A 23,333-nucleotide genomic window follows, 5' to 3' on the forward strand; every position below is an offset into this window, starting at 1 on the left:
GTGATCATATATCATTTGGCATTCTAAAGAGGAAGACCAGGAGAGCATCCTTTAAATGATCAACGATCAAGGCGACCCAACTGTGGCTCTAATATGTCCCAGTATATTTACAAGTTGCTATACTGACCTGAGAACTGCATTATCTAGAGATATTAAACATGCTTATTACAGAAGAGTGTTTTATAATTAACTTAATCTAGGTTTCTGAAATATGGATATTATGTAAACCACAAGGATTTGAAAATAAATGTGATCAAATACAGTGGACCTCGTAAGTGTACATACATACCGGTTAATATAGCAATATTTCAGTGAAATTAAAAACATTGTAATAAATTTTTTTTTCCACCTTTAATGGGACATTTAACCTATGCATTTTTCTAAATTCAGTTTTGAGAATAATTATTAGGGGAATAATATTTATTAAACTAGCGAGTCAATGGTACATGGTCTTTTTGGTTCCAAATTTATAATGGATTATTTTGAGTTCTCTATTATTGTCATCAAGGATGTTCCATACCTTTAACTTCTTTGTGTCGAGTTTCTTCTGTTCTTGGCTTGGATGCAGGTTGAAGTTAATCTTTACATTTTGGTTAATTAACTTGCTTTTGTGTAGTGATAATAACCTCTGTGTGTATTTGTGTGTTTATTATTTGCCTTCCTTCTTTCCTGTGCTCAGGTTCCTTTGCTGTATGTGCCCAGGATATGTAACAACTGGTTCTTGTGTCGCCCTCCCTGTAGTTAGAGACCTGTAGGTAACTTTAATTATTTGCCAGAATCTCATGTTTTCTCTAGTCCGTCTTCCTGGATGCCTGAGCACTGCTGTTCCAGTTGCTTTATTGCTTCCTTAGTTTTTCTTGTGTCAATTTTCAGATTGATGTCAGTCATTTATTTTCTTTTTCTTTTACTTCTCTGTCAACTTAAGATGTTTGACTTAAAAAAATGGCTTCATATGCATTTATTTGAATAATTTTAATTCATAATGTGGAATTTCTTTTTCCCCATACTGAATAAATGTACTTAAGTTAAAGGCTTTTTTTTTTCAATTTCCTTGTGTGTGAAACCATACTACTGCAATAAAAGAAGGATAAGATTATATATGTGATTTATTCTATATTCTGTAAGTGCATTGAAGACACTTCAGACAAGATGCTTCTTGTTCAATTTAGAACCTGAAAACTGCCTTGTATAAGTGACTGAACAAGCCAGCTATGAACAGCGTGTCAAGACTTTTTCTGGTAAGAACCACATAGAGCTGAAGACACTGCTGTTTCCTTACACGCTGCTGCGCTCAAGTGTGAGAGGTCCCCTATGAACCAGCTGTTGTGTGGATCAGTCAACACAGTTAACGTGTCACATTTTGAGAATTACACTACTGCACAGAGCTTTGGGCTTTGTAAGGTCTTGCTAATAAACCTGGACCATGTATTGGCTGTCTGATCAGTCAAATGCAGGAGCAGCGCCAACAGGAGGACAAGAGGATGTCACCCAACATGGATAGGAAATGTACTTCCACCTTTGTTTAAGGCTCATGAGGCCTGGGTTTGATTGGTTTCTGTGTTTGTGCCAGTGCTTGATTTGTAAGATCGTATATGGGAACCAGAGCACTTTTTAACACTGGGTCTGCTCAGAAAATTGGCTTTAGCAGTTGAATCAGCCTCCTCTCTATGTACCAAAATTAGCAAAACAAACAAAAATGTGAGAACAGGACTAGATTCAGTAGGTTTGTATCATGAATGACCATAGATTTAATAGAACAGAAAAAAAGCAACATTGGGGAAGGAAGTGAAATGTTACAAGGCTAGTTATAAAGCAAATTATGTTTAAACGTTTTTTTTAAGTTTATTCACTATTTACTTTGAAAATGTTATAGTAGGATAAATGTATTAGAAGTTTTTCTGTATTTTTTGTGACCCGATTATGCTATAAGATATCACTGCCTTGAAAAACAATTAACACTGTCCTTTTAACTTATACAGTCAAAACCTGGTTTTAGATTTGCCAACATACATGGCCATGTGGCAGCAATGCCACCAGTGTGACAGCGGCTAAAAAACTAAGTTTCACAATCAAATTATTTGTAAGAATGGGAATGTTTTAAGATAATTTTAACTGCAGCAGGAATTGTAATAGATTTTTACTAAGAAGCAATGTATTCAGTAATTTCCTTCTTAGGTTCACTGTGAATCATTTTAGCTGTCCGTCAAAATGTTTTGTTTTTCTCTTTAACAGTTTTTGCAGTTCAATAACCTCTTTGTGCTTTTGAAGTTCCCAAAGGCAGTTCAACAGCAGCTTGATGAAATGACTGCCCTTGCTGCAGATCTAACACTCTGTGTCTCTTGTGTCCCTTTTTATTGGTATCCACATCGATTTAACTGGTAAAGCTTATGTTATTATAAAAGGCGTACTTAAAAAATCATTGCTGACTCAAAAAGCTTACCAACTTGAAACAAATCCATTGCTGTAGAACTGAATAAATGTACCTTCTTTACCAAGCATTGCCTGATGGGTCAAGAGATAATTTTCCATTTCATTATTTTCACCAACTCTGAAGCACTGTCACACAACTTGTATTTTTAAACATGGGAACAGACATGACTTTGTCAAGAATAAATAAAATGTTTAGTTGAGAAGGGACATTAATTATTACATTCATCTGCTCACGGTTCCAAACAGAGTTATGATGAAATGTGCTGTAAGAGAGATTGCTCTTGGGGAGGCAAGCCGTTTATGAATCGCTAGAGGTGCAGCAGCTGCTTTCCCCCTCGAGAGATAGAAATTTATGCCGTATACCCTGCTGATTGTTGAGAAGGTAAAGAACCAATAGGAGCATGTTCAGAGGTTTAAATTAAAGTGTGTTTCTCACTAGGCTGCTCACAACACTTAATTAAACTCTGCTGTTTTGGCAATGACAAATGCTGCGGTGCAGGAGGAAGCTGGGCTGCTGTGACTGAGAGGCTTTTGTAATTTCTTTCATGTGCAGCGATGGCCAGATCCAGGTCAGAAACTGTAGAATTAAAGAACTAAACAAGATTTCGACATGGGAAATGGGAGAGCAAGGGGATGGGTGACTGCAGTCATTTCTTTAGCCGAAATACATCTATTTTTTCTTTTCTTCTTTATGTCTTCTTTCTTATTTTTGTAAAGTTTTGTCATAGATTTATGAGGGCTGAGCTCCTGTGTCAGGTTTTCCACACCCGCTGCTTTTCACAATGCCGTTTCCTAAGGCACACTGTATGTCCGCTTGATAGAAACTTTTGCATTTTTCTGAGGTTTGATGAATAAAACACATAGCCTTTTGCTGTACAACCTATTGTTCTTACTATTTTATAATGATCTAATCTTTCTGTTAGATCCATTACCATGTCTTGATTTACCAAACCATTTTTTTTTTCCAGCAAAGGAAGCGATACATTTACAATATGTAACTAACTGTGAAATTTAACTTCAGAGGTCTAACACAGAAACGTTCAACTCACAGCAGTCAGTAAACTGACAGGGAGTGACTAATAGCTTTTTTAGGTATAAATCCAATTCACGCCAAACAAAATCTTATTTTGTTTCTGTAATAGTGTGACTGTATTACTGTGCATTTCATGAGATTCATTTAAAAATGTGGAACCACTCCAGCACTCACTGTTCGGCTAGGCCCTACATGCTGATGTGTTGTGGAGTTGCACGATATAGGCTATACTACCAGGAAAATAACAACAAGGATGCCTGCAAGGCATAAGAAGGAGCTGGAGCATTTCATTCAATAATGCAATCCATACTTTTAGGTAAAAGACCTCAATTCGTATGTGGCTCTTTTATTACTTTACACTACATTTTTTCCTGTAACATGCCAATCTTTTCTTACCACTAGTGTTCAGGAAACAAATATATATGTACTTGGAAATATAGCTTCAAAAACACATAAAACATCTTTTCTCTTCAGGAAAACATATTTATTTCAGCGCAGCAACTACAAACTTTTATAGATTTATTTTTATTCTCATGCAATGTAGTTCCCAACACTTTTAGTTATGGTGAACTAATAATTGAAGGTAATTAATCAACACTAGTGTGGTCGAAATTTGGACATATATCAAGATGCTAATTATGTCTAAACAAAGCTGTAAGCATAAGACATGGACAGGTTACAGGTTCTGTACTAAGGCTTTAAACATTTGTGGTTTTAAAACCTAAAAGAAAAATGTCCGTTATGACATCCTATAGTTTAATTTTTTTTTTTTATGGGAAATGCCAGAGAAAGTCCTACAGCGGCTGACATTTTCTCCAGCTAGATAGAGTGTAGCACTCTTCTATAGCTGATGCTGCACACTGCTGCTCAGCTGTCTGAATGAAAGCTGAACAGCAATCAAAGCTGTTGGGCAAAGAAGTTTAGTAAAAATTACTGTATGAATTCACAGTGTTGTCAAAGCTGTCAAACTTTTCACAAGGCTTTTCTTTTCTTTTTTTTTTAAATTTGTGACAAGTCCTTGTTCAGCTTTAAATAATTCAGCTGAGCTTCAGTTTTTTCAGATTTTGTACTTGATCCAATCCGAGGTGGTCCTAAAAACTATCGTAAATTGTTCCATATTTTCTTTAAAATCAATGAATATTTCTGGTAAAAACAGTATTACAGGGCAAATTGAGGAGAGGTGCTGTGATGACTTCCTGAAAATGGAGACAGAAGAAGCAAACGTTTCTTAAAGAGACAGAGGTCCAAACTTCAAGTTGTTAAATTATGAAGTCAAATTTTTTAAGGCATATTTTATGTCTACATAATTTTTATAACATCTTAATGCAGCAGTTACTTGATTGTGCTGTAAAATGGCACAATTAACACTGTGGTTGGAAAACACACAATACTGCCTCTTTAAAAAATGTTATTTAGTGAAGAACAGACCATTTCAGGTTTAATTGATGAGTTTTAGATTTTGAATTAGAGTTAATATTATAAGGAGGGAGAAAAATATTTACAAAGTCATTTCTTCTTCGTCATTTTACAATAATGTAAAGACGTCACAGTAAAATTCTGATTTTCAAAAAGCAGAGTAAAACATGTATTGGTTGTGCGAAGAGAGGGTGCAGAGATTAATTAAAGTAATTGTTGCCTAATCACCTGAATAGGAGAAATCTTGACAGATAAGCTGACTTCCAAAATCAACATTAGTAGCAGACATCAAAACAAAAAGAATAAAGAAAATCAGATTCTAAAAAAAAAAAGTAAAAAAAAAAAAGACATGCTTCATCTATGGTATTTAGGATAAATTCTATCTGAAGTAGTATTTTTGATATCCAGAACATGTTAATTATAAAACAAGTATATCTGCACAGAACACCCCCCCACCCCCCAAAGTATTTATATAGTGCTTCATATAGGGGAGGCAAACAGCTCCGTATGTATTTTGGTGTTCTGTAAATGCCAGGGAGACATAGYAGCATCCATTGGAGTTAACGGTGCAGCACTTTTGTGTTCAGTAGCACAAATCATTAATCATGAGGCCGGCCATATTCTTGTAGTGCCTGTGCTTTCATTACTGGGCCTAATTAAACAGTTCTGTGAACTGGAATCTCAGATTCCTCTGTTACAGATTATCATTAATTATGGTGAAAGTGCTCAGAGATGTTGGACTCAATTATATTCTGCTCAACCCTGGCAGCAGGGTGATTCATTGTTCTGAGCACTCCACAGCCATACTGTCTCTGCTTATCACCAACCTCCACTTTTGTAAATTGGGCTCTGCCAGCCAACAAACTAAGAATTATGTGCTGCTTTTTTTCATTACAAACATGTTGGAGGAGCACAGACCAATTAAGGGTGGGATATTTTGTGTGGAGTGATGAGGCAGGCATCGGTGCAAAGAGATGGGGGTTGGATGGCAGTGCTATGGGAATGAGCTCAGCACCATGCTTAAGTTGTGACTTTAATGCAGTGTAAATGCAAGCCCTCCTCCATGTCTGTAGACCAGTTATACTTGGTGTAAAGGTGCATCTCGGTAAATTAGAATAGTGTCCAAAACTCATTTTATTGCAAAATAAACTAAGTTATTTATTGTTATTCAAATAATATATATTATTCAAATCTGGTTTACAACTCGTGAAAAAACAAAATATGTATATTTTTTTATATTAGCGTACAGCATAGGGCAAATAAAAAAAGAGGGCTTTTACATGGAAACAAGAATGCAGTTGTATTTGTTTTGTTGCAAACCATTATGGAGAAGAATGCTGATCTGACAGTTTTCAAGCAGTAGGATGATGGAAATTATTGTGACAAATGCACACTTTCCTCAATCTTCTTTTTTTTTCAGCCTTTTACTTGCCACTTTAATCTTTGGGCATCGACTACAGTGAGACTCCACCCAGCAGGCTGGATATCTCATTGGCATGCAAGGTGTGAATTTATGATTCTTGGAAAACACTAGAGAACAATACTGGGATTCCAAACAGTCTTTTGTCATTGATCATGCAATGACATTAAATCCATTGTGTGCTGTGCAGTCCTATCCAGCCAACAGCTATGTTTATCAAATTGAACAAAATGTATATCTAAAATTGTTGTGTGATTAGTGCTGGTTTGTGAGGTCATCATAGGTCAAGCCCTTCCTGTCTTTCAGAATTTTTATACAAGACCAATATTTCTGTCTTAAAAATCCATGTTCTTTTGTCTGATGTAGTATTTTAATATGGCGAGAAACTGAATGGTGGGTTTTATTATCCGTTGGCCATAGTCATCAAAATTAGAAGCCTTAAATATATGGACTGTCACAAATCTATATAGTAAATAATGAGTCTGCCTTTTTGAATTGAATTACTGAAATAAATTAACTCTGATATTGTGATGCATAGTAGCTACTCAATATCTATATAAGCTCTCAATATTGTAAGAGTAAAATTAAAATTTGGATAGATATGATATTGAGATTTCTGCAAGTAGTCTATATAAACACAGACTCTCATTGTTGTGGAGGAGGGTTTAAATGAAGCTTTTTATTATGCAGGCAGCTTAGAGGGTGCAGCTTGGAAGAAAGCGTTAACTTTTCATAATATTTGTGTATGACATGCAACTTTTAATGCAGCTGAGCAATGTCAATATTACCTCTACTGGCTTATGTAAGGCATATGGAGAGGTCTGTGATGGAAGCAGTGTGTGAATAAGATTACTGGTCACCTCTTTGCAGGGTCAGAAAACAGAGAGGAAAACCTGAATCAAAGGGAAACAGACATTTCAACAGTAAGCTTAGGCGTTAGTGGTTTGTAGAATTTTATATGCCACTGAAGGTGGTGATTTTAATATATATGAAAATCAGGCAGAACTGTGTGCATGTGTCTTTTATAATATTACCGGTGGGATTTTTTTCTGCTCCCTACAAAGCAACGTGATTTTCACCTCCTTCCATGTTGTTGACACTGAAAAAAGGCGAAAAAGGAAAATAGAAGAAAATTACTTAAAAAAAAATTAGCACACCGCACTAAAACTGCTAGACATAAAAGAAAGGAAATGCCCATTCTGAAATGTCAAAATTTTTTATCCTACAGTATCTCTGTTCCTCTCATAGTTCCTTAAACTACTCCTGATTTAATCCCATAATTCCCCTGGCAAACGGGCAGGAAATGGAATTCTTCCTGCTAGTGACAGAGCGTCAGCTCATTGAAAATGTAATGCACTACTTCCAAGTCATGGGTCAGCTGGCAATCTGAATTTTAAAAGGACTGTGAATAATATTCTGTTTTATTTTCAAAATGAACTTTGTGGCCTCCATCATGAATCCAATATATGTCTTAATCTTCTGGGCTCTTGAAGCCCACGTCCCTGGAAGAAGGCCTTTGACTCCTGAACCCAATAAGGAAATCACTTGTTTTCACATCCGTACTCTTATCAGGGTTGACACAAAACAGTTCTTTTCTCCTAAAAGCATTTGATGAAGCAGAAAATATAGATTATATAACACTGAGGGTTTTGAAAGCCTCGAAGATAATATGCAACACAGCAGGAAAAAAAAGACATTATAAACAGTCCCATGCAGAAATATTTAGACAACCTTACCTCACCGTAGTCGAGGTAACCTTTTGTCACATTTTATTTCCTTAAAACTTCAAACTTCCATTTATTTGCTGAATTTTTAGGTGACAGACCAAAACAAAGTAACAAAGTAATGCATAATTGTGTAAAGAGAAACATTAATGCCAAAGATTCTAAACTGGATTTGGGTTTTGACTTTGACTGGGCCATTTGAACACGTGGACATGTTTGGATTTAAATCATTCCAATGCCGCACTGGCTGTTTTTTTATGATCATTGTCCTTCTAGGATGTTGTCCGGTCTCAAGTCTTCTATAGCCTCAAACATTTTCTCCCAGGATTGTCCTGTGTTAAGCTCTATTTGTCCTCTCTTTAACTCTGATCTGATTTTCTGTTGAGAAAACACACACAGCATCATTCGACCACCCCCGGCTTTAACATTGAAACGGTGTGTTCAAGGTGAGGTGCAGTGTTTTTTTTTTTTTTTTTTTCCCCCACCATATAGTAATTTGCAAGCAGCCCAGAACATTCCAATTCAACAATGTTTTATCTCCAACATGTCTTGTGGCAAATGAAACTTCTTCTTGCCACTCTTCCATAACAGACTCTCCCACCAGAGGTGTGTATTTATACAGTAGCTGCCCAAAAGTTACCACGGCAGGCTGCTGTTACCTCCTGGATGCTTTTCTGATTAATGTTCTCCTGGTCTAGGCTGTTACTTTAGGTGGATGTCCATGTCTTGGTAGGCTGCAGTTGTGCCATATTCTTTCTACTTTCAAATGATGACATTAACAGTGCTCTGTAGAATAATTAAGTAATATTTGGGATATTGTTTTACAACCCAACCCTGCTTTTGAGTTATTTCTAACTTTAATTTTGAACTGTCTTTTTTCCCCACTTGAATCTATATTGAGGTAGCAATGTAAAGCAGCTAAATATAATTGCAAGTCCTACTTCATTTTCTTTAAGAAATATTGAATACCATTTACTTTTCCCTCCTGCTTCACAACTGTACACTAAATCGGATTTTATGTTATAGACAAAAACTAATTAAATAAACCAAAGTTAGTATGATGTGAAAAAAAATCTGTAGAAGCTCCAGAAGTATGAATATTTTTAAAAGGCACTGCATAATAATAAATCAGTTAAGCACATTTTTATTAAATCATGACGAGTAGATAAGTGAATGTGTCTTAAAGATGAAAACATCATTTGGGCATTTATTGCCATCTTAAACTGAGCACAGTTGGCAGCAGCAGTGAATCTTTGCGTTAATTACATACTAACCTTTTCAGAATAATCAGATTTAGATGTGCCGTGTCCTTAGACTCTGAATGTTTAGGAAATGAATACATCCAATGACCAATCAGTATCTATTCTCATTAGCATAGCATCATGAAGCCCAGCGCTAAAACATAACACAGAAACCTTCTCCTATTCATCTTAAAATAACCACTTAACTTTGACTGACACTAATTCTTGCTACACGAAACTGTAGGAGCCCCTTCACCCCCCTTCTGTCTTTGTCAGAAAATTATAAAAGACAGAGATTGGGATGTCCCTAGTGTGCAAATCCTTTTATTCTGTCAGATTACAGCATTTGATATGACGTAGTGCGGCATTCTGGCCTCATATGCCTGGCAGAAAGAAGGGACCTGTCAGCAGCGGCGGGGAGCAGCAAGAATCATCAATCTGACTGATCCACAGGCCCAGAGACTGTCATCCTCTCTGACTGTACAAGTCAACACAAATAAAAATGAGGAAGCAAAAGCCATAATGACTGGGAGAGATCCAGGCTCATTGTGACCATTACTTTTATTCAAACCCTACAGATGACATGATGTGAAAAATGAGCCTGTGCCTAGTTGGGTGCCCATTAGTGAGTGAGCACATTATCTCCCTTTTTTCACATTGAATCTTCTCTCTGCATGCAGTGGCAGATGCTCCAGAGGAGTCACTCACTTTATGGGCTTTTGACTGCAGTACTCTTTTAAATACAGGGGCCTTGCACCAGGCAGAGATGATGTATGGTTGTCAGTGCTCTTTACCTCACTGACAGATGCCTTCAGTGGATTCCCTCCTAAACCTTCTGCTCAAAACTAACGGGGACAGCTAACCTCTTCCCTCACAGAACCGACAAGCATCTATCAAACTAAAAATTACAGCCAAAAAAGAATTCTAAAAGTGTGGTTTAGTTAAGTGCAATCTAAAGGCAAGAAACTTTTAATACGAAGCATGCCACTTTTAGGATTATGAGAAAGGATTAGTGAAGTGGGATATTAGTGCAAATTATCAAACAAGTGAAAACATAAATATGAGCTTTTTTTGTCTCCCCTTCTGTGTCAGATAACCCATTTTCTTCTAGGAGTGCTGAAGTAACAAATAAAAAGATATATGTATGAGCAGGAAAACTCCCAGAAAACATCAAGAAAATAACAGCAACAATGTTATTCTACAGAAGGAAATGAAGGTGAACGCACTGCTGCAAATCGAAGCTCAGAGGTTGTGGTCTCTAAGAGGGAGCACTGGCTTTCCTCGAGCATGAGCAGGAGCAAGAGCCACTTGGTTCAATCTAATCTCTAAACAACAAACCTTTGGGACACCCTTATGCTTCAACTCTACACTGCACAACACCATAAACAGCTCCACTTAGAGGGTTAGATCTACTGTAGCCGTCAAGGGAGAAATGTGATTTAGATTTACAACAGCAGAAAGAACTATAGAAACACTTTTTTTTTTTTATCCAGTGCAGCCTCAATTTAATATTTTTGCCATCGTTCTGGTCCAAGACACAGAGCTGTGACAACACATCCATCTTACAGCATAAGGTATATAATGTTGCATGCATAAGGACATGATGAGACAAGACCTTTGGGAAAACCAAGAACTTCAAATTTCTTAAATCACAAACCAAATTTTAAGGAATATGCAATTAGCACAGAATAAATCAGTCCATACCATTTGTAGTTCTGATGGGTTGTCTCTCAATGAAGCTGTGTCATCAGCATAAAATTAAGTGGCATCAGTTAAATTCTGACACATGGTTATCTATGTAAATTGTAACAAAAATGAGGCACATGTGGACCCTTGAGGGCTGCACTATTCAACATTTAAGGGTTAAAAAACATGCCACTAATTAGGACATGTTGTCCTCTGTCAATCAGTTTCCAAAACTTCCAATATCCACCAACTTTTGAGGCAAAACAGTCGACTGTGTCAAAACCTTCTGACAGATCTACAGAGAGCAGCACAATATTAACTAGAAAACAGTACTGCTGTTTTCATGACAATTTATTCAAATCACCCTGTAATACTAAACATCATACAGACCTACCCAACAGCCCTTGATTAAATCACACCTTATCTGAAGCCCAAATCTCATCATAAGATCTACCTATGCAAAAAATAACACCAAGATCACAATCTGGAATAAAGCAGATTCTTTGTAGAGGATTTTGTGTAATGAACAAATAATTAGTTTTAATTGCAAAAGGCTGCACAAAGTCTTATATTTGTTAGGTGGGCAGACATGGAAAAATCAGCAAATACCCCAGATGTTTGACTTTTACTCCAAAAGGTGATTAAATTAACTGCTTTAAAAGTTATAGCAGGTTGACCAGGCAACTGTTTTATTTACCATTAGTCACACGCAGTAAATTTAATATCCATATTTTGTGTGAATAGCTTAAACAGAATACACAAGAAACTGAACATAACCAGAGCAGTTGTTAGATGTGTTTGAATAAAATCACTCCGGCAGTTGCCACAGTGTTGCTCTGTTTATGAAAAAAAAAAAACACACACGGTGTTCAGCTTGATTCCATGAGGATCTCAGGCATGATGGTGCTAATCACCTGGCGCACCTGATTTCCCGATTCATTTTCTCCATTCATGGTGAACAAATGTAGCGACAGCTTGCAATCTGTTTGTTTTTGAGTTGTCAAAAAGAAACCAAAGTCATGTATCAACACAGAATAAATGCTGCTGCAAGATGTCACCAGCTGCACACGATATGATGAATTACAATCATATGTTAATCAGTCCAAGTTGCAGTAATGGGCTGTTTACATGGTGTTCTATCACAAATCCTCTCAGACTGTTATATAGATATAGATTGGTGAATAGAAAGCAACTCTGCTGCTGTTTTGAATACTAATTAACACACTTTGGGGCTTTGTTTTCTAAGGTTTGTTTTTCAGCATCAAAGAAACAACTAAAAACACATTTATGATGCAAATTGAGAAGCCAGTTATAAAAAAAACAAAACAGAGTTTGTTCAAGCAGTTATAATTAGTTTGTTAAGTCTGACAGGTTCTTAATAATACTGTCGCTAAAGAAGACATCTCCTGCCAAAACTTCCTGACAGTACAAAAAATATTGGTCACTCAATCACTTTATGTATTTCTGTCCGACATGCAAGCAAAATCTTCAGATGCGTCTGTGTGTGGGTGTGTGAGTGTGTATCTGTTGTTTAAGGTTGGCCAAAGAGCAAACAGCAATGGTTTCAGCATCAAGGTCAATAAGAACATAAGTAGTGCCTCTTTATTTCCCCAGCGACCTATAGAGTTAGATTCTGCAGTTTGTCCAGCAAACTAACTAATGGCTGAAGTAGTCTCTCCGTTTCATTTTCTTTTTTCCATAGGTGGACAAATAGGTCAGACCAATGTGCTTTAGTGAGCATTTGCCATTGATGACATACATGATTTGTGATCTTATATGGATAATGTACTTCCTATGAAATATATTAAAACACTAAGGCACTTATAAAATTGATTATTTCTGTGACTAAAGGACAGATATAAGTAATAAACACCAGTAACACAAATATATTGAAGTCATTTGAAGATTTACAGAAACATTATCAAACAAACCCAAACAATAATTAGAAGTATGAAAAGCAGATGACTGTTACTAACAAAGATCTACACAAATGTACTTTAAGGGGCTGTGTACATCTAAAATACACTTTAGATGTAAGGTTTAAGTGATTAACATATTTGACAAATTGGTTGTCATTATTTTGAACTGAGATTTATTCATCATACTTTTGGTGCTACACCCACAGATTTTAGGAATAAATAGCCTACTGTACATTTGCTATTCATCAGGTTGTTCAGAGGCTCATATATATTTCTATTGTTATTTAAAAGTTCTTGACAAGTGAAATCCTCTCATGTCTTATCCTAATCCATCCATCCATCCATCCATTTTCTATACACCCTTGTCCCTAGCGGGGGTTGGGAGGGTTGCTGGTGCCCATCTCCAGCTAACGTGCTGGGCGAGAGGCGGGGTTCACCCTGGACAGGTCGCCAGTCTGCCGCAGGTCTTATAAAATCTTACTGTAATATTCAGAAAAATCTTCACTTTGATTTAATTTATTCAGTCATTAAAAATTACACAAAGAAGCCACTGTTTGATTAAGTAACATGCACCATCATTGGTATATCTATTAATTCCTATTAATTAAATGTGACTCAATCATTTCTGCTTATTTTTATTTTTTTTAAAGAATGTTAATACATAAATAATCCATGACTTTCTCTTCCCCTGGGTTGTTAAGATGACGTGACAGAGGTCAGTTATTTTATCACAGGAAAGCAAAGAGAACACACAATTTAAATAATGGAAATGTCTGTTTATCCCCATTAACCAGAAAATTGCTACTTACCTATGTCTAACATTGGAGTAATAATTAAAAACATGAAAAGCGGAGTTATGACAAAAATGGAAACGTAGCTCTCCGAAAATCGGTCATAGTTTGCTCTCATTATGGCATTTACTGACAGAAAAACACAAAATCAATAGCATCAATGTTTACAATGGGTGTAATAAAGGGCTTTCAACATGCAACCGTTTCTTTCCATTTATTTTAACTTTAATGACCAGAGGCTTATTGGTTACTGATAAGCCCATTAGTTAGTTGTTAATAAAACAATTTAATTCTATTGTTAGTCTAAAGGTAACAAATGAAGGTTATTAAAGGTTAAGATAAAAGTACTGAAAATACACTGACATATTTTAAAGGCAAAACAAGTCTGGAAAAAAAAGTATTGACACCCCTGGTGAAGTGCTATAAATTGCTTTGAATACATAATTTTTTATGGTATTCACAGTTAACCACAAAAGAAACTTGCTGATGTTTTTTCCTTTGCAGTAACTTCTCATTCATTTCAAACAATACACACAATCTTATACTTTTAAGTCTGCACCGACTACACTTTATTATTTCCACTCCATAAAATTACTCCTACTTTCAAAAACATTTATTTATTTAATAAGCGAATTCACTTAAAAGGCAATATTTTGGGGAAAAAGCGAAAAGGGTAAGTAATGTAATTATTACAATATATGAAATATGTTAAGGGAGTGTGCTTTGCGTAAATAAGTGAGAATCGAAGGGTAAATAGAAACAGCAGAGATTCTCTTTTTTTTTTTCATAAAAACTACCACTAAATTGCTTTCGCTCTCCGTGGGCTCAATATTCGATTTAAAAGAACCCAGCGGTGGCAATATTCTTTTGGTTGGGTGTTTAGTTTTAATAGGAGCCCTCAGCTCAAATATGAGCTGACAAACACAGCAAGACAAACACAGTCTCTCTCTCCGGCAATGAAATATACACTATCAAATAGACCTGTACCTTTTTGAATCTGCTGTGTGGGTGAAACTAAAGCGCAGAACAAACAGCATTCTGATGTGGCTTTGAAGGTGATAACGGCATCTGACAGGGTGGAGAGCACAGGCTTTGGGCCTGGTGTAGGAACGCAGCCTGTGATTGACATGATTCTCTGGCCTCGGAGAAGTTTACCTTTTAATGAGAGCTCAGAGAGGCCCACTCGACAACCTGGTGCAGGCTTTCCACCGGCAGCTGGCGACCGTCAGGGAGGCGCGCATGTATTTGTGTGTGCCGGGGTTTATTTGCGTCTGTGCGTGCGTGCGTATTGATGCGCGCTTGTCTGTGACCACTTGTCGCAGATTTCAATCAAGGATTTCAGCCGTGCTCAAATATCCCTTCTCTTTTGGGCTAAGTTGTTTGAAGAAAATGAGTGGATTCAGGATCAAGAGCCTTTCTGGAGGAATTTAAGTCTGTTTGAGGATTATGACTTCTTCATCCTGTACAAAGCCTGCAGAGAGAGCTATATGCTAGCCCTCGGAGGCCGGGCTTAGCAATGCATTCCAGCCGGCGATTTAGAGGCGATAAAATCCAGGAAAGACATCACACCATTTTCACATAGATCTTCACAAATAAATAGGGAAGTAGAAGTCTTTGCTGTTTCACAGCACGGTAATTCTTTCAGGGTAGGAGATATGCATGCATTTAAGCTCTTTAGTGCCTTGGAAAGGTACTAAATGTCCTAAACTATTAGACATTTTCTTATGTTGCAACCACAAACTTAAACTTATTTTTACCAGCTTGGCATATAACAAAATAGAATATAATTGTCATTTCATTTGACATGTTATTTAATAGTTGGTTTTTTTTTTGTTTTTTTTTTTTTACAAAACAACCTAACAAGTGTGTTATGCATTTATATTAAGCCCTCATACTACTAAAGAAAACAGTTTTTCTGGTGAAAACAGAAAGAGACTTTTTTTTTTTTAATAATTACCTTTGTATCCTTTTCATCACCCTAAACACATCATCCCCACTGAGAAACATTTTGGTGGAAGCGTCATCATGCATTGTACATTTTAAAATCATATAAAGTTTGAAAAGATGCATATGTATTGTTTTCTTTAACGCCACAATTATGCCTTATTTGTATTGAACCATCACATACAATCTCAATAAAATACATTAAAGTGTGAGATTGTAATATGACAACATATTAAAAAATAATCAAGAAGTTTGAATTGTTTTTGTAAATGTGAAGGGTTAGGGTTAGACAACATTTTTTACAAGAAGCATATTCAATTGTCTTATTATCTAATAACCTTAGTTCTAGGTTCACATACTGCTTTTGCAAAATTCTACCATGTCAAGGTTTGTTACTCTCCACTCAAGCTGCTGTGAAAAGCCACTCCTCTTTTTAACTGACTTATGAATCACAATTAGCATGCCAGAACACCCCCTGCCAGCTCTGATCAGCATCTTCAGGTTCTGCTGAACTTCCCAAAGGATCGACAACACATTTGATCTGTGACCTGACCCTCGCCTGCAAGCTGAAGTGAAAGCTGCAGCCACTCCCCCAAAAAACTTAAGCTGATGGGTGCGCTGACTTGATCTGGATCATCTCTGCAGAAAGCCCCCCTAAAATCTGTCAGCGTTTGCTCTCATAGCGACATTTACTGACAGCCAAGCACAAAGTCAATAGAAATGGGGACAAATTACTGTAAGCATCGATATTTGAGATGGGCGTGGTAAAGGGCTTTCATCCCATAATATGTTATTTCCATTTATTTTAAGCTTATTGACCAGAGGGCTTATCTATTGCATACCCATTAGTCAGTTGTTGATAAAACAATTTAGAGTCATTATTTGTCTAAATGTAACAAATGAACGTTATTAAACGATACGATCAACATAAAGCAATCCCACTGCTTATTTATTTTTGCTGAATTCCCTCCTATGTGATATACAGCAACCTCTACAAGTATTAGCATCATGTGTGGCTTAACATAAATTCATCTTTATTGCAGTTGCATAATCTCACACTGAAAAACAAAAAAAACCCTGACCTTTTAATTCTGTCTGTTTTCAGAGGGGCAAAAATAACAACTTCTTGTTTTAAATTATATTTATTATTTCACTGGTTTCACATTCGACATTCGAGTTTGTACACATATAAAAACTGTTTTTAACTCAATAAAACTGGTTCCTGGAATTTTAAAACTAAAATGTGTTGATATGTTCAACTTCAAATATGACCATCATTAGGGACATTTCTTCTGATGCTGTTATATATTTGTTGAACAAAAAAAGAGACAGATGCATGATTAAAAGAGTTAAATACCTGAAGTCAAGAGATAAATAGTTGAACTTTATCTTAAAACTAAGGAAGGTAGGAGAAAGATAAGAGAATACAAAAACATCATCAGATTTCACTGTAAAATTACAGCTTCCAGTTTACTGGAAGACTTTTGCCAACATTTTACCACAATAAATCAGTTATTGACCACAATGTGGAAAGCATTTTAAAGAAGCTTACAACCAGAACGTTTAAAGTGTACACAGAATTGGAAAACATTGCATGTGATTCCTTTCACTCTGTAATATTGCAGTACTAACACTAGAGTTTAGACACAGAGAAACAAAAGATTTCTGAAATAACTAAATAGAACATAAAAATGACCAGTATCCTTTTTGTGTTGTTCATCTCTAATGTTTTAAAAATGAAAGAACTTTCAACACTACAGAAAAAGGTCCAGGTAATACCTTCAAAAAGGACAGGTCAAACTGCATTTACCTTCCAACAGTGTCTGTCAAGTGTGCTTTGTTTTGCAGAGATTTGTCCACAGTCTATAATCTTTTGTTCTTCATGAAGCCCACCCTACATCGTTCTAGCTGCAGTCAAACAAACTGAGGTGAGCGTCTCTGGGCAAACGAGCAGGAAAGAGGAAGTAGCGTCTCCAACAGACAGACGCAGCAGGGGACAGACTAACTATAGCCACATCAATGACTAACTCTCACAGCAAGGACACCTCCCTTCACTTTGAAAAGAAAATAAATTAAACAACAAAGGGGGGACACACTGACATTCAGCGCCTTTCAGTTTATCGCAACAAATAACTGCTCATCATACATCCAGCACAGGATCATTGTTGAGTTCAGGAAGCAAAAAAGCAAAAGGCAGGGGAAAAAAAGGATGCAACAGTTAAATTAAGAAACACTTTGAGAAGAAAGTTTTCCTCTTGACAGGAATGATAAGTGCTACATGAAGCCCAGATAGTTCCCTCATCTCATGGCCTAATATGGTCATTCCAACACAGGAGGACACCTATCTTTGTACTTCTTCATGCATTACACACACAATCAATAATGGAAAAATATACACTGCGAAGGGCCTTAGTCGCACTGGCTACAAGCGGCATTGATTAATGATTTTGTGCCAGTTATGACAGCAAGGTGCACGCGCTGAAGGTAGTGGAAGGCCTTTTTAATAGTGCGGGGAGAGAATTAAATCAAACCCAGGAGGGCCTCCACTGGAAGGGAGAGATGCTGCATCTCTGTGCTCTAAATCACAGCTCTACTTAAGCCCAGCTCTCGCTTTCTCCATTTTTCTACATTATCAAAGGGAAACCTGTCAGTGCTGTCTGTGAGAAAGTTTACAAATCATGATTTATCAGAGAGGGGATCTCTTAAACACCTGTGTGAGAAAAGAAGTATCCCCTGCATTATAATGTATAGGCAAAAAAGTTTTTTCAGTCTCACCTGACTATAAGTGAAGCCTAGTATTTAAAAAATGAGAAGTCTACAACGTATTGTGATTTGATGTCTGTGTGGATAACTTTTCCTTTTGATTTCCTGTTTGACAGATGCAAAAATTGAACCCATTTCAAATTTTTTCAGCAAATGATAAATAAATCAATAATAATAAAAAMACATTCAGAGAAARAATTCATATGAATAACTTATAAAAATGGCTTATCAAATTTACATTTTAAATGTAAACTTGTGCTTTGCTAAAGATTATCTGCTTAATGATACTTCTAGACCTGTTGGTGGAAACGCACCACTGATTAAAAATATAGAAAATWGATTTATACATTTACACAGATATAACAAAGTTTTAGAGTAKACCAATAAAGTTGGTGTCACAATATACATCCAGTTTATTTTGAAAGATTTGAATCAATATTTCTAAGCAAACATTATTTTTGCTCAACTTTTCCTCTTCCATCTTGTAAAGAAACAAATAATTTATTAGTGATTGCTTCTTGATATCAAGTTTGATTTGAGCATTCGCGCTCCTACTAAGCTGGTTATGGCAAAAATATTACTGAAATAGACTTGGATAAAAATTCATTCTAAAATGTGCATTTAAACCATTTACTTAACCAGTAATCTGTGGTATTCACCAACATCGACTTTCAATGCTAATGAAAGGCTAGAAAGTTGAAATATAGCATTAGGGCAGTCAGCAAACTAAGTAAAAGAATAAAAGGTTAATCTCAACTTTTCAAATCCATTCAAACAAAGTGCTGCGCAAACTTTCTCCCTTACAATTTCAGCTAATATTTCACAATGTTGACAATGACACTCCAAAAGCAATTCAGCTGCTTGCAAGTTGTACTTTAGCATTAGCAATATTGCTAAACAATTCAAGGCACAGAATGTTACTGAAATAATGCTAGACTTTAGAATTTGTTCCAACAAGTTCAAATTTGCATTTCATTGGGGTCAGCTTCCAAAGGGTTAAAAAGCCCAGMTTGCTAGCAAGTTTGACTTTAGCTTTAGCATTAGCATTGTTGCTAAACTAGTTAAGCTGGTTACAAACTTAAATTCTTGTTCCAACACTCAAAGCAAAAAAWTTTATAATAATCCTTAATTTACTATCATTTTAAGTATGAGTAATGATTGTCTGAGCCAACATCTTGTTAAATTCTAATCAAATATAGATTTGCYTCAAAAATAGCAGCTACTGTTATTAGAATTTAGTAAAAATTGAAGACTGCATTATGCCAGATTAGAATTTTTGTATTTCACTACCCTCCCAAATTCCTTTTTGAATCAATCTGCATGATACAACACACATCTGCTTKGAGAATAATTTAAATTGCTCTAAAACTTTATGCCACGAGAACCCTAAAAACCGCAACCCAGTTTCAAGCCTTTTTGTGCAATACGTCTGGCAAAGCCACAGTGACTGGGGAGTGAGAAATCCTTCTTACTGGCCAACAAGGCCGAGTTGTGACAATTTTGTTCAGTAAATACTGCAGAAGAAAGCGACAGAGTGAAAGCCATGTGAGAGGAAGAAATGGGCACTCAGTCCCACTGTCTTCTCTTTGTTCCAAATTGAGAACTTTCTGTGCAGGAAGAAGCTTCCTCTTGAGTTGGTTGTAAAAGCTAGAACAAGAATAATTGAGTTCACTTCAGATTATTTATATAGCGCCAATTCACAACAAATGTCACTCCAGTGCAATTTAAAAGAAAAACAAGTCCAGTTCATATCTAAGAATAAAAAGCTCAATCAAAATCAAATCGATCCAATACCATTAAATAGAAAGATTCCAATTCAACTGTGCACTGTTCACTTTACTCCTAATAATGGGATATTTGCCAACTGCTGCTGTAAACACTAAACAATTATTTGGTTAAATAGTGCAAATATACAAAATGATAATATGTTAAAACTGTGAAAATTAGCAAATGGATTTAAAAGAAACTACACATTAAACACACAACATATGTGTTAAGCATTGTGCTTACACTGAGATGCGCAAAATGTACAAAAATGTGGTTCATTTAAATTTTTTATATTCTTATTCTTATTCCTTTCACCAGTGTTATTCTGAAGCATAACACTGAATGCATTTTGGTCTAAAATAAGCGTTAGGGTATAAATTGTTTTYGCACAGGAGGAAGGATACAAAAGAGCATTTAGTGTAATTTCTCATGCCTAAATAGCTGTGAGCCTAATCTGATCTGATTTGTGTTGTTTGTGGCCTAAACACGGCAAACGTTTGACAGTAACATTTTTGACAGGGTACTGAGATGTAAGGACAACGCTATCGTTAAAAGTCACTTAACTGCCCACTGTATCTGCTTCAGAACAAGAAGCCCACGTTTCTTTTTTCATTTAAATGCTTTTAAAAACACATTTTCTATACACTCTTTAAGATTTCTAATGTGCCCAAAAAAATCTGTTTGATTGTAGGACTGATTGAATTATTTTGTCTGAATATGAAAGCATAATTTATGTTCATGAAGTAATTATGCATTTATTTTTTTTTTATATCAAGCGCAGACATTTATTTATTATGTTTTTGGGTTTTTTTCTTTTTCACACACCCACATGCACACAAGGAAACCGGTCATGCTCTAAGGGAAGTCCGGGCTGTAAATGTGCACAATATTCCACATTATATACATGTCATTTCAGAGTGCACTCCAAGTGACACAGTGTCAAATCTGTGTGACAGATTTAGGTGAACGCTGGTGAAGGCAGCCCTGCGTGGGGACAGCGGCTTAGGGCTGACTAAAGAAGTAAGTACAAGATCTCCAGCAGGCAGAAAGSAACCCTGCTTGGTGTGGAGCCGATGCCTGTCCAAGCCCACCAACGCTGACAGCCACGCAATAACCTGACACCATTGCCATCTTCTGACTGCATTCACACACAACTCTGTAGTGTGCATCCATTACCGAGATGAGAAAATGAGAATACCAAATGCTACGGGAGGCAAAAATGAACTGCAACTTTTACAAAAGAATGATAAAAACATGAAGAGATTATTGCGATTGTTCAACTAAATGGCAGTTGAAGTTTAAAAAAAACAAACAACAGAAGTACTAAAGATTTTATTTATGAGGATGCCTTAATTTTTTTACCTTAATGGGATGTCTCCCTCTTATGGGTGCCACGGTAATCTGAAAGGCATACACAATCCATTTTAAATGCAAAAATAAGCAACATGACGGGTTTAAAATGTTCATATTTTTAACAAGAGTTATAAAACCATTTTGTAACAAAGACTTAAATAATGTTTAGTGAAAAGAGTAAGTTWAAATATTTCAAAGTCACTTTCATCATAGGCACATTTTAATACTGAAATTGTTTTGGATTTCCTTCACATTTATCCTGTTTGTATTCTACTGTATAGTTTTACTGAGGGTCATRATGTTAGTAGGATTGTTGCAGAAATGTGTGAGCTTCCTGACATCTAGTGGACAAACTCTAGATGTTTWAGTCTGTAGCAGGAGTTTACTTTTCCTTCTGTATCTGCAAAGTTAAATTAGTATCCATACTTCTAATTAGCAGAATGGGTCTGGTCAAATTATGCTGACAGACAAAGCAATATCCACAATATGTGGCTATATTTATTTAGTATTCTTTTCAGCTGTTGTATTTGACTTGTCCTTTGTTTTGGATAGGCTCATCTGTTATACATATGCATCTTTAATAAGATAATTGTTCAGCAAAAAACAGCCTAATTTTATTCCACATCATGTTTTTAGCTTGAGTTAAAATGCCAAATAAACTCCTTGGGCCTTAGAGGATTATTATTTGAAAAACTAGAACGGCTGACCAACTCCTGTATAGTATCTGCATTCAGCACCATGTCAAATCTACTTTTTTTCATGAATTATTGTATCAATGCAGTGGGGAAGACAAGGTTGCTTTAATAGCCTTCAGYCTGTCTGCTTTCCTAGGTATTTTCTTTCCAGTCTCCTGTCTAGACAATACCCATTACAGCAAGTACCAAAGTTTTTGGGATTGTGGGTAGGTACTAAATACTGCTGCATCTCAAAATCATTTTAATAAAGCTCGTCAGCAGAGGAAATCATCACTGAATAAGCAAAACATTATTTATGTGGCTCTCTACTCTTCCTCCAAACTCTTGACCCTGACTTGCCAMTAAAATACAAAAATGACTTTATCAGAAAAGAGGACGTTGGCCGACTTTACAGCAATCCAATTATCTTAGGTTAAACACTGTTGATGTTTTCTCTGGTTCTGCTATGTGAGTTAACTTATTATTAAAGTGCCATGCATTCAACTCTCTTTGCTGGAAAATTTGGTGACGCTTGTTGTTCAACGCAATAAAAGTCTAGACAAAGTGGTGCTAAAGTACATATTTCATTGTCMAAACAGATGTTAGCCAGAAGCGATAAGTGTGTTGCACATAAACAACCAGTGATTGCATTCCTTTTAAGTTTTTTATATGTACCCACCTTACAAATAAGTGTCGCTTCTTTTGTGATTTATTCCACTATGAATGCATCTGACATGACACCAGCTCCACCCCCATGCAGAAGTAGATCAAACCTCTGACAAAAAGTAAAAATGGCAGAGGAAGTCAAACTCAGTGCATTATTACCCAAGACATTTTTCTCCTTTTTGCCTTAAAAGCCAACACTGAGGCAAAGACAACACGCAAGAATATTCTCCAAGTCATACATCAGGTCTGTAAGATTATTGGCGGAAAACAATGGAGAAATCAGCATTGAAGCCCAAGTCTTTCTCTCCCACAGGACAAATTTGGGGCACAAAGTCTCATTGGATGCGTGTGTGAAAGCTGTGTCAGATGTATTTTAAAAGTGCAAAAGCAGGTGAGTAATACTTTAAATAGTACAAGCTTGTAAAACTATGCGTTCATAAAAATACTTAGAATTAACATTAGCATAAAAAGTGCTTAAATGTTACTGTAGCAGATGTTAGCAGAGA

The 23,333-nt window shown here is 36.1% G+C and overlaps 1 long non-coding RNA gene across 2 annotated transcripts in view; it reads right to left on the minus strand.

Moving 5' to 3' along the window:
- Positions 1-22,932, minus strand: part of LOC103461678 (uncharacterized) — a 46,491-nt gene extending 23,559 nt beyond the window's left edge. The window contains exons 1-4 of one of the 2 annotated variants that reach the window (XR_533171.1): positions 22,841-22,932; positions 21,497-21,535; positions 7,334-7,398; positions 7,088-7,192 (exon numbers count right to left, since the gene is read on the minus strand). This is a non-coding gene — a long non-coding RNA (uncharacterized LOC103461678). The remainder of the gene's footprint in view (positions 1-7,087; positions 7,193-7,333; positions 7,399-21,496; positions 21,536-22,840) is intronic. The other variant, XR_533172.1, reaches the window with a different exon arrangement.
- Between the last annotated feature and the right edge of the window lie 401 nt (positions 22,933-23,333).

The sequence above is a fragment of the Poecilia reticulata genome, linkage group LG2 (assembly GCF_000633615.1).
Source record: "Poecilia reticulata strain Guanapo linkage group LG2, Guppy_female_1.0+MT, whole genome shotgun sequence".
Lineage (NCBI taxonomy): Eukaryota > Metazoa > Chordata > Actinopteri > Cyprinodontiformes > Poeciliidae > Poecilia > Poecilia reticulata.